This window comes from Ailuropoda melanoleuca, chromosome 1 (genome assembly GCF_002007445.2).
Source record: "Ailuropoda melanoleuca isolate Jingjing chromosome 1, ASM200744v2, whole genome shotgun sequence".
Taxonomy (NCBI): domain Eukaryota; kingdom Metazoa; phylum Chordata; class Mammalia; order Carnivora; family Ursidae; genus Ailuropoda; species Ailuropoda melanoleuca.
The window spans coordinates 6,024,444-6,040,498 of NC_048218.1; the positions used below are offsets into that span (position 1 = coordinate 6,024,444).

General features: G+C 44.8%; 1 long non-coding RNA gene across 2 annotated transcripts; it reads right to left on the reverse strand.

The window, feature by feature from the left end:
- Positions 1-8,337: 8,337 nt before the first annotated feature.
- On the reverse strand, positions 8,338-16,029 carry LOC109491059. 2 transcript variants are annotated; one of them, XR_004623708.1, is made up of 5 exons: positions 15,749-16,029; positions 15,032-15,424; positions 14,486-14,597; positions 13,854-13,997; positions 8,338-9,544 (listed from the first exon to the last, which is right to left on the reverse strand). It is a non-coding gene; the product is annotated as an uncharacterized LOC109491059 (long non-coding RNA). The 2 variants fall into 2 exon arrangements; XR_004623707.1 differs by lacking the exon at positions 15,749-16,029 and having other exon boundaries at positions 15,032-15,576.
- Between the last annotated feature and the right edge of the window lie 26 nt (positions 16,030-16,055).

Below are 16,055 nucleotides of genomic sequence, written 5' to 3' on the forward strand. Positions count from 1 at the left end.
TCAGGTGTACAGGTCTGTGATTCATCAGTCTTATATACCCAGTGCTCATCACAACACATACCCTCCCCAATGTCCATCACCCAGTTACCCCAGCCCATCACCCTCCTCCCCTCCAGCAACCTTCAATTTATTTCCTAAGATTAAGAGTCTCTTATGGCTTGTCTCTCTCTGTGGTTTTGTCATGTTTCATGAAAAAAAAAATTTTTTTAAAGAGTATAATCAGACAGGTGAACCGAATAGAGCAATACACTAGATCCTGTCTGTATTTTGGTTTGTTTGTCAGAAAACTAGATCCCAAAATTTAAAGAAAGAAAAAAATTATGTATGTACAAAAAGAAAATTAAATACAATGAAAGGCTAGAATATAACTGTAAAAATGAAAAAAAGACCAAAAAAGGGGAAAAATAAGGAATATAAACAGACAGGTGAACAGAACAGAGCAATACACTATATCCTGAATGTATTTTCATCAGTCTGTTAGAAGACTCTATATCTCAAAATTTTAAGAAAAGCGTATATATATACAAAAATAAAATTAAACACATTAAATGGATAGAATGTAACTGTAAAGATGAAAATTTAAAAAGACTTTAACAAAACAAACAAAAATACAAAAAAGAAAGAAGAGGAAAGAAAAAAAAAAACACAAGAGAATATGATCACACAGGCACAGAGAACAGAACCATACACTAAATTCTGGGTGTATTTTGGTCTTTTTGTTAGAAGAAACTGCATCCCAAAAGTGTAGAGAAAGAAAAGCTTATACATATACAAAAATAAAATTAAAAACAATGAAAGGATAGAATGTAACTGTAAAAATAAAAATTAAAAATATTTTTAAAAGGAGTTGATAAGAAATTCATTGAAAAGGAACGAGGAAAAAAAAATAAAATGAAAGACTAAAGAATCGTCGGCAAAAAATCATGAATTCTATATACTGTTTTCCCCTAGGCTGGAATATGGCAGTTCTCTATGATCGGTAACCTTGGTCTCAGCCGGATGTTCTTGCTGAATCTTTGCAGGAGGGGCCTATTGCGCTGAGTCTCAAGTGTCTTTGCCCCAGATGGAGTTGCACCCCCCTTGCCCCAGATGGAGTTGCACCCCCCTTGTCAGGCTAAGTAGTCTGCCCCGGATTGCTCTCTGTGGCTTTTGTTCCCTGAAGGCTTACTGTGCTGCTTTAGAGGATGAGAATGAAAATGATGGCCTCCCAATCTCCAGCCCTGGAGCCGAGAGCTCGGGGCCCCACTCCTCAGTGCGCCCTCAGGGAAAAGCAGTCAATCACTCCAGTCTCCCTGGTCTCTGTCGGCCCTCTGTGTTCACCTGGACCGTGACTGAGTGCTTCTGTCTCAGGCAGGCGACCCCATTTCAAGTCACCACCCTGCAGACTGCAGCGGCGCACTCCTGTGCTTCTCCTTCCTGTGGAGGAAGGGGGTGCTCACTTGTTCTGCCATTTTTTTGGGCCCCTGCTCAGAGACCAGTTGCCCGACTGAGTGGTGGTTTGGGGTTTATGGCAACCCTGAGCTGAGAGCTCACTCCTGGGCTCGCCGATTGCAGCTGGCTTCCCCACTCCAATACCTGGGTAATCTGCCACCCTCAGACAGCCCCGGTCTTCCTGTGACCCCGGGGATCCTGAGACCACACTGTCCCACATAGCATTCCGCCCCCGTTCACCACCTGAGCGCCTTTCAGGCAGAGACAGCCCTCACTAGAACAGACTTCTAAAAGTTCTGATTTGCCCTCCAGGGCTATATCACTTTCCGGATGCCAGCTTTGAGGCTCCCCACCCCACCATTTATCTTCCCATATATCACCTCGGATTCACTTCTCCACACCTCCTACCTCACAGAAAGTGGTCGCTTTTCCACTTGGAGAGTTGCAGCTATTCTTCTCTTCAATCTCTAGTTGAGTTTGCAGGTGTTCAGAAGAATTTGATGGCTATTCTAGCTGAATTCCTGGGGCCTGATGAAACTAAGGTCTCGTACTCCTCCACCATCTTGGACTCTCCCCTACTCAGAATGTTCAATTCTTAGAAACACTTGCCTTTAAGCCAATTAAATAGAGCTCTTTTACAAATTAATTTTTACAATACCATCCAGAGACAGGAAAAAACCTCACATTTATAACACACGTGGACACACGTGCAAGATGCAACAAAATCTAGCCTTTGTTTCATTAATATTTGTGGAGAGGACATTAAAGACCCAACTTTCAAATAGCTCCCTTTCATTAAAGCAAATTGAATTGCAAGATAGCATTATAATTATGGATCCATGAATTAGTCATTTCCCATTTTGAATATAACATGGCTGGTTTTGTCCAAAGATGACAAAAGCTACAGCAACAAATAAACTAAATGAGGCCCAGAATACCTCTGTGAGGGTTGGTTCCTCTCAGAAGCCAAGGGCTTCACTGACTCAACCCAACAGCTTCCTACTTTCTGGTTACTTAATCTTACAGCCTGCTTTCTTTAAATGTGTGCACAAGAAAAATAATTTGGGGGTTGCCTGGCTGGCTCAGTTGGTAGAGGATGCAACTCTTGATCTAGGGGTTGTAAGTTCGAGGCCCACATTGGAGATTACTTAAAATAAAATCTTAAAAAAAAACCCAACAACAACTGATTTAGACATGTCAAAAGGACCCCATTTGGGCCATCCGAGACAGGTTATCCTTAAATTTTTCCACTGGGGTGCCTGGGTGACTCAGTCAGCTGGGTATCCAACTCTTGGTGTTAGCTCAGGTCTTGGTCTCAGGGTCTTGATCTCAGAGTCATGAGGTCAGCCCCATGTTGTTAAAAAAAAAAAGAAGTTTCCTGCTTGAGTAAGCACTTGCAAGTAGAGGTTCCCCATGTGTCGTACATACAGCTTGCCGGAGTTCCTGTGGGTGGCTGTTGGTTTTCTGGGAGCTGTTTGGCTTTTCAAGCACAGTTCCCTACTCATTTTGGTTTCCATTTTGGAATAAGGCTTGGGCAAAACCTAAGGATGTTGAGTGTGATGGATCAAGAGGGCAGTGCTTGCGAGTGTCACTTCCAAATAGCCATACTACACTCTTATGCGTCTCAGTTTCCCCAGTGGGCTCTAAGACCACTGAGGGGGCTGGGGCACCTGGGCGGCTCAGTCAGTTAAATGTCTGACTGTTGCTCTCAGCTCAGGTCTTGATCGCAGGGTTGTGAGTTCAAGCCCTGTGCTGGGGTCCACACTAGGTATGGAGCCTACTTAAAAAAAAGAAAAAAAAAAAAGACCCCCGAGTATGGCTTGAAGCACTGGGTGATCAATTCTTAGGTATGTGTCCCTGGACGAGCCAATCACTAATTATCTTACGAGATGGGAAATCCCTGTGGGACCCTACACATCTCAAGGAATACCCTCAGACCCTTCTGCTCGGCTTTCAGTCGCTTAAAGTGCCTGCAGGCCAGAAAAAGCAAGTGTCCCTTTTCTTCGGAGCTGAGTGATTCAGTCTCTCATATTTCTAGCCAGAAAATTTACTCAAGCCTTATATTAATAACATCAATTAGTATAATGTCAAATTAAAACAACCTACCCATAATGCCAACTTCTCTAGATTATTCCCACCTAGAGAACATTACCGGTGAGCCTTAACAGCTTGAATAAAAGTCAGGACTGTTAAGCTGAGGATGTCTGGATATCAGCAGAACTCACCAGATAAACCTGTGAGGTGCTAAGAAGCTAGAGGGGCACAAAGGGCCCCAGCTGATACCAAGCAGCAGGCCTGGAGGACCCCCAGGTGTTTCTCAGGCTAGCTGCTCTGATATCCTGCCCACTACGCCAAGAAATGCTGATGCAAAATGAACAAAACTTAAATTTTAAAGAGAAAAGAAATGTTTCATTCGAGCCCAAGTTAGGGCAGCTGCTGGGGACACGCTCTTCACAGCGAAGGAAGTGCTCTGGAGAATGAATAGTTTTTACAGGGTTATGTACTTTTTTTTACATCTTGTAAAAGCTCAAAAGATTATAGATGAGCATATAGGCAGGAATCACAAGCCTTACCACAAAGGAATGCAGGGAATAGAAGTATTGATCGATATCTCGGGACAACTCGGTTTCCCTTTAGGCTACTTATTCACAAAGCAGGTGTAGAATGCATGGATGGTTGGGCCATTCATCAGGCTTTTGGTTTAAACAAAGCTGATGTACAGTCATGCTGACTTAGAAAGAAATCTAAACTGACACCCCTCGTATATCAGGCCCTTAGAGAGTTTTTCTCTCATCACTGCAAATTTCTGCTTCAAGAAAACGTCAAGTATTCAATAGCGGTAGAATGGATTCTTTCTGTGGAATGGCATCTTGGCTGGTAGGTGAGGCTGAACTCACCAAACTAAAAGACAGGCTTGGAGCTTGTCCCTCCCCCTTTCCCTGCAGCTGGACCATCCGCAACTATAGTCAGACTACTGGCTCCTCTACTCACTAGAGACTTAGTTAGGTGGATTAGGAAGGACAAAAACCTCATGAAGTGATTGCATCTCCTCCTGCCTCCCTGTCTCCCTCCCCAGTGTCTGCCTCTCAGGCAGAAGAAGAGGGCATCCCTATTCTCCACCCCCTAGCAGACCACACTACAACACTAGCACATCCCTCAAGGAAGAGGACCTCCAATTCCTGGTAAGGCAAGAATTTGACAAAAAACAAACAAGCAGGGGCGCCTGGGTGGCACAGCGGTTAAGCGTCTGCCTTAGGCTCAGGGCGTGATCCCGGCATTGTGGGATCGAGCCCCACGTCAGGCTCCTCTGCAATGAGCCTGCTTCTTCCTCTCCCACTCCCCCTGCTTGTGTTCCCTCTCTCGCTGGCTGTCTCTATCTCTGTTGAATAAATAAATAAAATCAAAAAAAAAAAAAAAAAAACCAAGCAAGCAAACAAACAAAAACCCTGAAGAATGTCCCCGACTGTGCAGCAGAGGGGGGAGAGAACCAGCAGTACCCGGCCTTCGAAGACAACCCAATTTGAACAACTCAGATCTGTCCTATTGCTTCATTTGGATGGCTCTCAAAAAGAGCACTAACAACTGAAGGCTGAATTATTCTACTAACATGTGGAAAGAAAGTACGAAAGCCAGGACATCTCTGTATCAATCAGTCTATATCTAGTTCAGGTTAAGCCAGCAATCACGCCCCTCCGACCTCTGCTTCCGTTGTCATATCTTCTCTGACCCTCCTATGTTCCTCCTTATTGAGTGAAGTGGATCCAGATGGATAAGACAGGATAATCTTCCTCCCCATCTAAAAACCTTTAACTTCATTACACCTGTAAAGTCCTTTGGGCTACAAAAGGTAACATATTCACAGGTCCTGGCCATCCAACAGTGGACATCTGGGGGAGCAGGGCATTATTCTGGCTACTATAAAGACCATATCATTGTGAAAAAGAACCAAGATGACAGCAAGAGCAACTCCACAGAGAAGCAGCCCCTTATCAGCTTATTCATGAACTTGGTGTTGAAATGTCAGAGGGAGGCCACAAGGTTCCAAGTGCCATTGGAGAAATAATCGGAAGCACTACAATAGCTATTAGATGAGTCAAGAGACACACCTGACTGGAGAAATACGAAAAGTAGGGCATGCACCAGAGACTGAGGAATCCCTAAAGACAGTTCAGTTGGCAATTCTATTGTTAAAAACTTGGAGATCTGTGAGTAGAACAAATCCAATGAAGAATGTTGGTTTCTCCTAGATATCGGTATACATCATGCAAATAACTGGATTTGAAATCCTGGTCAAGAAATGGACTTTCAATGGTCAAATACCAACAGAGATGATGGTACCAAAGATAAGCATCAAAGATCAAAGAGCCCTGTGGATAGGCAAACAAGACGCCAAACCTTGGCAAATTTCAATGGCAGTATTTACAACATTCTAAGAGCTAGATTTAAAGATGGTTCAACACAGCAAAATTTAGCAGAAGAATCCTTCCCAACCTTAGGAAGATTAGAAATGGAATTGAGGGTGGATCAATGAACGAGTCCTAGACCTGCTGCTCTACATGCTAAGTTGAGTGGTCAGGCAAACCAATCGGGTAGTGGTGAATTTTTGGCAAAAGGAGGAAAACCATTTAGAGAAGTACATGTTTGGAAAAAATAGTGCTAGAATTAATATTGCAGTGAGAAATACAATCCAAAGACTAGAGCCAATAACATTAAATAGTCAAAGCTGTTCACAAACTCAGAAACAGAGTGACACTGTTCATTCTGAGGAACATAATTCACATAGGGGAACTAAATCTTTACACAACATTAGGTCTTGCAGGTCTATAATGAGGCCGATAGAGAACACAGAAGTACCCCATTCCTTAATTCAAAACTTGAGTCAAGTACAGCAATGGAAAAAGAAGAATCCAGTGAGTCACAGCTGCTACCAAATCCATCCAAATATCGCACTAGACGGTCAAGTTAAAAAAAAAAAAAAGGCATTCAGCCTGTAGAAAGTAAAGACTGGAATAGCATTACAAATGGGTCTCCATCCAGAGCAAGGTGCACAGAAAATACAAACACCATTGAAAGCAGCAGTGGGGGCTTTCATCAAATCATTGCTTGTTCAGAACTGACAGGTCCTAGAGCCTCTGACAATTCCACCTCATAGGGCTTCAGAGAATGGGTTCAGCAAGAACTTTATCCATGGCTTTTATGTCAATTTTCAGCTCATCGTGACTGGGATTGGAGAAAAGAGTTCTCTAATGGAAACCAAATCTTGGTCAGAGACTCAAAGGAATGTCATCAGTGACTAGAAATGTGTCCAGAACTTGAGTGACTTGGGGTCAGTTATTCAGAGGGGCCAATGAAAGGTGATTCCTCTTGCGACAGGCACAACCAGAAGGCAGCACTGAAATGCAAGGTGAAAGAAAGACTGCCTCAACTCGTTCCGACACAGTGAGAACAGAAAGGATATAGAGAAGTCACAATTTGGTGGAAACTGAACATACCTGTTCCTAGCTTTGCCCACTTGGTTTTACTAAATGATGATGACAATGATGATGATAGTGGTGGTGGTGGTAGTGGTGATGATGATGGTGATAAAGATGATGATGATGATAGTGGTTGTGATAATGGTGGTGGTGATGATGATGATGGTGGTGATGGTCATGATGATGATGGTGATGAAGATGACAGTGGTTGTGATGATGGTGGTGATGATGATGATGGTGATGAAGATGATGATAGTGGTTGTGATGACGGTGGTGGTGGTGGTGATGATGATGGTGGTGGTGGTGGTGGTGGTGATGATGATGGTGGTGGTGGTGATGATGATGGTGGTGGTGGTGGTGATGATGATGGTGGTGGTGGTGATGATGATGGTGGTAGTTGTGCTGGTGGTGATGATGATGATGATGGTGGTGGTGGTGGTGATGATGATGGTGGTGGTGGTGGTAATGATGGTGGTGGTGGTGGTGATGATGGTGGTGGTGGTGATGGTAGTGATGATGATGATGGTGGTGGTGGTGATGATGATGATAGTGGTTGTGATAATGGTGGTGGTGGTGGTGATGGTGATGGTGGTGGTGATGATGATGGTGGTGGTGATGGTGGTGATGATGATGGTGATGAAGATGATGATAATGACAGTGGTTGTGGTGATGGTGGTGGTGGTGGTGATAGTGGTCACATACAGGGTTGAATCACAGAGCAGACTGACATTTTTTCCATTAAGAACTAGAGGTACATCAGCGCTCAGGTGGATTAACTAAAATCTGCAGTGTTTGCTTCAGTGACTGGCACAAACCAAGCACAGGCAGTGACCTCAAATGCACAAATTTCATGGCCTCGTGGTGCTCATTAGCTGTCAGAGACTTGCATGTGTCCTGTATGTTGGCAGCCTGCTTTAGGATCCAAGATAGCTAATGAGGAATGAAGTATCAGGATCTCCTGGAAAACTACATTTCAGTATAGCTGAATATTTAAGCAGTCTCAAGTGTATGCACACAGAAGCATACGTACACGTGTGTTAGGAGATAATCAGACAGAAAAATGTAACAGCTGGTAATCTGAGCTAATTTGCTGTGTTTCCTAACTTGTTAAAAAACACACACAAATTTTAAATGTAAATGTTAAATTACCTTTAAAAGTAGTACACTTAGTGACTGAACAACGTTGTAAATGTACTAATGCCACTGGATTGTACACTTAAAAATAGTTAGTTGCAGGAGCACCTGGGTGGCTCAGTCAGTTAAGCGTCTGCCTTTGGCTCAAGTCATGATCCTAGGGTCCTGGGATTGAGTCCCGCATCAGGCTCCCTGCTCAGCGGGAGTCTGCTTCTCTCTGCCCCTCCCCCTGCTTGTGCTCTTTCACTCTTCTCTCTCTCAAATAAATAAATAAAACCTTTAAAAACATAGTTGCATGTTATATGAATTTTACTTCAATTTAAGAAAAATGCTGGTAGAACCAAATAACCTTTTAAATGTCTTTAAGTCTCTGTTAGGCTATGCCCTTCCGAACATGCAAAATTGAGTAGTTTAAAATATTATTAGCATTAGTGCAGTTAATTTCATTTCCTTCTCAAATTTTCCCAGGCTTTGGAATATGTCCAGAAGAAATGTATCTCTACATAAATCTTTCATTAGCTTTCAAAATTTTTTTATTTTAAAATAATTTCAAATTTATAGAAATGTGAAAAATTTTAAATGGAGTCAAGAGTCAGGCTCATCTGTTTTTGCTAATAATGCTGTATCTGGTTTCTCTGAATGGAAAGGAAAATGAGAAGACATTCAGATGGGAATAACACTTTAGATTATTTGACTATAATGAAATGTCACATTAGGTTCCCTCTCCTGTTTTTTCCTTAATGCAAATTACATCAAAGTGAAGTCTTCATCAGTTATAATGCTTCTGAGAAAGGACTCAGAAAAACACATTTATTTCAAAAGACCCTGAACAACACAGGGGTTAGGGGAGCTAACTCACATGCAGTTGAAAATCCATCCATAACTTTTGACTCCCCAAAAACTTAACAACTAATAGCCTATTGTTGCAGAAGCCTTACCAGTCACATGAACAGCCAATTAACACAAATTTTGTATGTTATATGTATTATATACTGTACTCTTATAATCAAGCTAGAGAAAAGAAAATTTAAAAAATCATATGGAAGAGAAAATATGTTTACAGTACTCTAGTGTATCGAAAAAAATATGCATATAGGTGGACCCCTGTAGTTCAAACCCATGTTGCTCCAGAGTCAAATGTATCTGAATAATGTAAAAGTAGCATTAAGAGAACTTTTTTTTTTTGGCTTTTAGTTGTTATTCTGGCCAACACTCCAAACCACAGATGTGGGGCAATGTCTAACCAAAGGAAACAGCGTCCTCCTGTAGGTTACGAATGGGGCATCCCTCAAACCATGTCGGCTGAACACATTTTTACCACTGCCTCTGCCTTCAGAGTTCACGAAGCCAGGGGAACCTTGAACTCCTTCGTGCGATCTCCAGAGTCGGGTATAACAAGTGCCCTTTCACAACGGAGTAGAATATTTCTGCTCGTCTCAAATAGTATGAAGCGGCTGTCCATTTGACGGGGTGATTCTCTTTGGAAACCACAGAAGCTCAGTGATCTGGAAGAGATGCAGGGAGTGTTCCTGAGATGAAAGTGTGCTCCCAAAATTCAAACGTTGAAACCTACGTAGGAGGGCACGTATTGCATGGTGCACTGGGTGTTATACGCAACTAATGAATCATCAAACTTTACATCGGAAACCGGGGATGTACTGTATGGTGACTAACATAATATAATAAAAAATCATTAAAAAAAAAAAACAACGTTGAAACCTAATCCCCATTGGGATGGTATCCGTGGGGTGGGGGGCTTTGGGAGGTGACTAGATCATGGGGGTGGAGCCCTTGTGAATGGGATCAGTGTCCTTATAAAGAGACCCCAGAGAGCTGCTTTCCCCTTTCTCCCAAGTGGAGGACACGGCAAGAACACAGCCATCTATGAACCAGGAAGCAGGTTCTCTCCAAACATCGAAACTACCAGAGCCTTGACCTTGGACTTCCCAGCCTCCAGAACTGCAAGAAATAAATGTCTGTTGTTTATAAGCCGCCCACAGTCTATGGTATTTTGCTACAGCAGCCGGGACAGGCTAAGAAGCTTCCTTTCCATGTTTGGAAAGGCAAGATTCACCTGCGAGCAGAAAAGAATAACATGACCAGTTTGTAGCTGGCTTAGTGTTTTTCCTAAAATAGTAATCAGGACTATGGACTGTTGAACAGGAAGCTCATAATAGCAGTAATTCCAATTATCTTAGCTAATAATAATTATTTATATAGTCATGAAGCCATAAAGTTTGCAACCAGGCTAGAAACATACAATGTATGGTGACTCCTACCACTATTGTCATCTTAGGGCTGCGTTCTGGCGTTTCTGGCCAACTCATTCAGCATAGTGGTCGTCAAAAGCTCTGCATGGAGCCCTGTAGTTTTGCTCTCCTCTGCTCCCCTTGCATCTCACCCTCCCCCAACAGCTGGGATACCCAACAGCGCAGTGACCAGTAGGCACTCGGTGTTCCAACATCATCTCCCTCATACCTGCTCTTGCTCACAGGCTCGTCTCACACCTACCACAGTTCTTCTTCTGTCTTCGCTCCCCAGACACACTGGCCCAGAGACTGGGCTTCTCTCCAGAAGTGTGGTGCAGCACAGCACAGTGGGGGATGGAATACATTCTCAGTTCCTCTTGTGCCCTCCCCTTTCTAACTTGAACCTGGTTTCTGTCCTACCACTCACTGAAACTGCTCCATCAGGGCAATCGGTGACATCATACATTGTCAAGGTAGGGGGCACTTTACAATCTCCATGTGGCCTCTCCACAGTCCTGCAAACCTCTTCTTTCATCCCTTGCTGGGTGAATTGCTCTCCATCCACACAGCCTAGTGGACACATGAGTCTCAGCCCATTGCCCTCCTTATCCTTCCTAACAGAGACCTTATTTTGCTCAGGTATCCATTCCCTCCATTCCTGGTCCTACCTCCAACTCCAGGGGTGGGTTTGATTTGATCTAAGGGTGTCCTGTTCCCCTTGCATGTGACCCAATTCTGGGCAAGAAGTAAAGGCAATCGAGAGAGGGCTTCTGGGAAAAGAGACATTCTTTCTCTGGCTGTTATAAATCTGGATGTGATGTGTGGAACTCCACTTCCAACTGAGGATGAAGCTAAGTCAGAAAGAGGCACAACAAAAGAGAGAAAAGAACCTAGACCGTGACAACACATTAAGCTGCTGAATCTTCCAGTCCAGAACATTCTGCCATGGGAGATAATCCATTTCCTTACGCTTATGCTAATTGGGTTTCTACTGCTTATAGCCAAAAGTCTCTCTCCTCTCCCTCGCCCCAGTCCACTGAAGAGTCTTGTCAGTCCCCCGCCCCCACCACCAAAAGATATCCCAAATCCCTCCTTCCACGGATCTCCTTCCCCGCAGCCAACGTTCCTTGGCTAGGCTGCTTTACAAGGTCTCTTCCGGTCAGATGTCTTCTGGCAACAACTGACTTCATGTGTTAACCTCTCCACCTGACCTCACCTCCACTTGGGAGTCCAGACCACTGACATCAGTTCCCACTGCAGCTCTTCATTGCTTCCTCACTGCCTCACACATCCTCACCACTGCCTGCTTCTTTACGCACATTTCTCTTCTTCAAACATGCCAAGGCTGACCCTACCTCAGGACCTTTGTACTAGATGTTTCCTCTGTCCTAAAGCCTATTCCTTCAGAGCAACCAAAGGCCCAGGACATCTTACCCTTCACTTCTCCCCTCAGAGGCCCTCTCTGACTCCCCCATCGACAGCAGCCCCATTCGGCACACCTCCAGCATGCTGCATATTGTGACACTTTTCCTCCCTTCAAGGCACCATCACTATGTGAAAGTATCTTGTTTACATCTTTATTGTACTCCCACCAGAATGACAGCCCCACGAGGACAGGTGGCTTGACTCCTGTGTTCACAGCTACATCCCCAGCACCCAGGACACCTGACACACGGGAGGCAAACTGCTCACTATTATTGATTTCACTCTCTCAATTTCCCTTGGAACCCTGCCCATCACCAGCAGTTCTGCCTTAGATTAAGCTCGGGATTCTCCTCTCTAGACATCCTCAGTCACCCTGTACCATCAACCAGCCTGCATCAGCGCACGATTTTCCAAAGTGGGGCATGTGGAGCGCAGGGTGCAGTGGTGGTGAGGACACTTGTGCGAATGGATACAAAGATCCCGAGGGTTCTTGAGGAATTTGTAAAATGTTGTTTCCATGTGGTTATCCGACAGCCTGGATCATCCAGCACGGAGTCTGACTTTTGATCAACGGCTGCCTAGTTGTAGTGTGTGTGTTGGGTGTGTGTTTAGTTTTAGCAATAAGTGGGCCAGCTCTCCGGTTTTATAGGAAAAGCACATCGATATTCATGGTTATATGTTGCAGCATCCTTCGAAGGAACAAAAGAATGGACACTATTTGAAAGTCAAATCAACAGAGAATTGGTGCAAAAATGTTTGGTACATCTATACAGTGAAATACAATTCAGCAGTAAAAGAAGGAATCTGGTAAGTGCTAACAGGAAACAGAAACCATGAAGTGAAAAATGCAAAGTGCCAGACAGAGGGGAAAACAAGGGGGACAGAAAGAATAGATTCACTTGCTTGTATATGCACAAAATATTTCTGGAAGGGTACACAAAGCGCAGCATTGTTTTCTCCGTGGGAGAACTGGATATACAGGAGCATAGACGTGGAACAGAGACTTCTCTGGAAATAAATTTGTACCCTTAGAATTTTGAGCCACATAAATATTTCTTCCAAAAATAAATGGAAATATAAAAAGTGGTGTCTATAATTACCCATGTTTGTACACAGGCATCACAAACCGAAATGTCTTCAGAGGCTAGGCAGAAAATACCAGTGAGAAAAATTGGTGGGACTGGGACCCTAGCAAGCTGGATAGAGTGCCTTTTTACAAGTTACAAGGTCAAGCGAAGCCCTTGGAACGCACACACAAAGGAGGCCGGGAGAAGTCGAAGAGCTAAATCTGTACGTGAGATCATCTGATTTTGACATGTTACTAAAAAAAAAAACCAAAAACTTGAAAACTTCATTGCTGATATATATCCAGAAATGTATACCTAAGTGCACAGCTCAATTAATATTCACAAAGTGACGGGGTGCCTGGGTGGCTCAACTGGTTAAGCGTACAACTCTCAGTCTTGGCTCATGTCATGGGGTCAAGCCCTGAGTGGGCTCTAAGCTCAGTGCAGAGTCTGCTTCAGATTCTCTCTCCCTCTCCCTCCCACTCACTCTCTCCCCCAAATAAATAAGTAAAGTCTTAATAAATATATAAATAAATAAATAAAAATAAGAGAGGACCTTGTAATGGACAATAAAAATATATGAACAACAAAAAGATTAAAAAAGATACTCACAAAGCGAACACAACAGAGCAACCAACATCCAGACCAAGAAACAGAACGTGACCAGCCCCTAAAGTCTCTCTCATCCAGTCACTAGCTCCCCACCCCACCCCCAAAGAGGCACTAATATCCTGACTTCTAACGGACTAGATTCATTTGGCTGCTTTTGTACGTTATATGAATGGAATCACACTATGTATTCTTTTGGATTTGGCATCTTGCTTTCGACTTTGTGCTTGTGAGACACACCTGCACTGCTGTGTGTAAGTGTACATGGCTCTTTGTCATGGCTGATGGTCTTCCACTCACTCAACTACTCTGCTGTTGATGGACATTTAGGCTGCTGCCGGTTGGGCCTATGAAAATAGGTCAGCTATGAATATTCTACTCATGCCTTCTGGTGAACAGATGAAAGCAATCTTGTTGGGTATATTTCTAGGAGTGAATTACTGAGTCATAGAGTACTTGCTTACCTTTAAAAGATACTGCCAAGTGGTTTTCCTATTGAGTTCCAGTTGTTCCACATTCTTATGTTGGCCCCCCAAAAAAAAAATCTGGTCCAAAGCAAACATCGGAGACCACCGGTTTGTCACCTCTGGACTACTGCATCTTAAATTCTCATGGGAGAAAATTTTTTAAAAGGTAAGTTCAGATCTCAGCCTGTCATTCTCTTCTTAAGACCTTGCAATGTCTCCTTGGATAATGGCCAAACCCCTAAGCCTGGCATCAAATGCCTTCTGCAGGTTGCCTTTCTCATTTTGCCTCTTTTCTCTAATTGTCACTGTCCATTCTCCATGGATCCACCACTGCCATTTAGCAGGCCCTGGAGGACTATCACATTCTAGTGCCTCTGCATGCCCTGGTCTGTGCTGTCCCCCCGCTTGTGGCTTCCCCTTTCCCTTGCTAGGACAGTGTGGGTGCCTTGTTTCTCCGCTAAACTACCATCCAGAGTCCTTGCCATACATGTGCTGTCTGCTGTCTCTCCACCCCAGGGCCTAACATAATGCCTGGGACAGGGCAGATGCCACAAACTCAGTCACTTTTTTTTTTTGTAATGCAGATAGGAGTGGGGAAATAAAGAGAAAAGCGTAAATTTTAATCTTACCCTGCTCCCAGTTGTTCTCCACAGAAGCAACCACTGGCACCACTTTGAAAATTCTTCCTGAGGTACACAATGAATGTATAACTCCATACTCAATATATATTCAGTAGGCACCCTGTAGAAAATAAAGCAGAGAACAGAGATGGGGAGTTGCAATTTTAAACTTAAAGGTCAAGACAGGCCTCACTGAGAGGGTGATATTTGCGCAAAGACCCTAATGAGGAAGAGAGCCACACCGGTCTGAGGCAGCAGGAACAGCAGGTGTCAAGGCTCCGAGAAGCAGGGGGTGCCTGGCCTGACTGTGAACGGGAAAGTGAAACGGAAGGAGCAGCGATGAAAATCATTGAAATGGGCCAAATTGCAGGGGGCTTTTATAAGCCACTCTAGGACTTCAGCCTTCCATGAATGAGAAGGGAAGACGCTAGTTACTGACATCAGGAGGTGCAACACCTGACTAGCGCCTTTCGAAATTCACTTCCTCAGTAAAGAGCTGCCTCATCTCTCTCTGTTGCAGCTCGCTATTAAATGATGCGAAGTTCCATAGTTTACCTGGGCCTCTCAAATGAGGGACATCTGATCGGTTTCCTATCTTTTGGACGCAAATTACTCCAACGTTTCCTTCTTTCCAAGAATTCCAGCTGACAATTCTGATTAAAAAATGTAAGCCCACACAATTCGTCCTTTTAAACGTAATTTCCTTCTTTATTAAAGAAACTGGGTAATATGCGATCCGGTTCCGGGCTTCCCAGATCACCGCCGCCGCCCCCCCCCCCCCCCCCGCCAAGCCTGATGTTCTTTTTTCCACTTTAAAAAAGTGCTTAGGGGAGCAAAAACGGGCTGGAGCGGTCACTTCAGCGCAGGAGACATCGGCCGGCCCAGGCGTCTGCGAGAGGACACGTCTTGGGGACGGTGGGTACCCCGGCCTCTCAAGGAACAGACGATCTAAAAAAGGCGACATAGAAAGAGCGACCCAGAGCAACCTAGCTGCGGAGCCGGGACTCCGGACAGCCGCGAGCCGAAGGACATCGCGACGACCAGCGCCTGCGCAGTAGCACCCGGCGCTGAGCCCGCGCGCTAGCTTCACTTCCCACGACCTCCCCTCTGGCGCCTGCGCAGTAAGACCTGTTTCCCGAAGGCCTGCTTCCTGAGGGCCCATAGATAGTCTTTCTTGCCGCCCGAGGAGGGAGAACTTGGCTCGCACTTGAATCCATTGTCTCTCCCTTCCCAGTTTATTAGACTAACTATAAATGTTCCATCCCAACTCACTCTAGAGGAGATGAACTCGGTCCCTGGGGCTCTCTGGGCGTTAGGAGTGCCCAGGTAACCAGAGAGGTTGTGGGTGGGGTCATCCGGCCATCACGTGGCGGGACTCCGCCAATCGGCGCGCAGACCGCACTTTGCGGCTCGGCTTCAAACAAACTACCGTGAGGTGAGAGCGGCCTCTGGGGCCCCGCCCCCCTCGCCTGGGTCTGGGGCCCCGCGAGACGGCGGGTGGGGGTGGGGGTGCCGGGAGCGGGGGCGGGGCGCAGTGGTCGAGTGACGGCCCGCCTCACCTATTCCGGGCGCGGGCCGC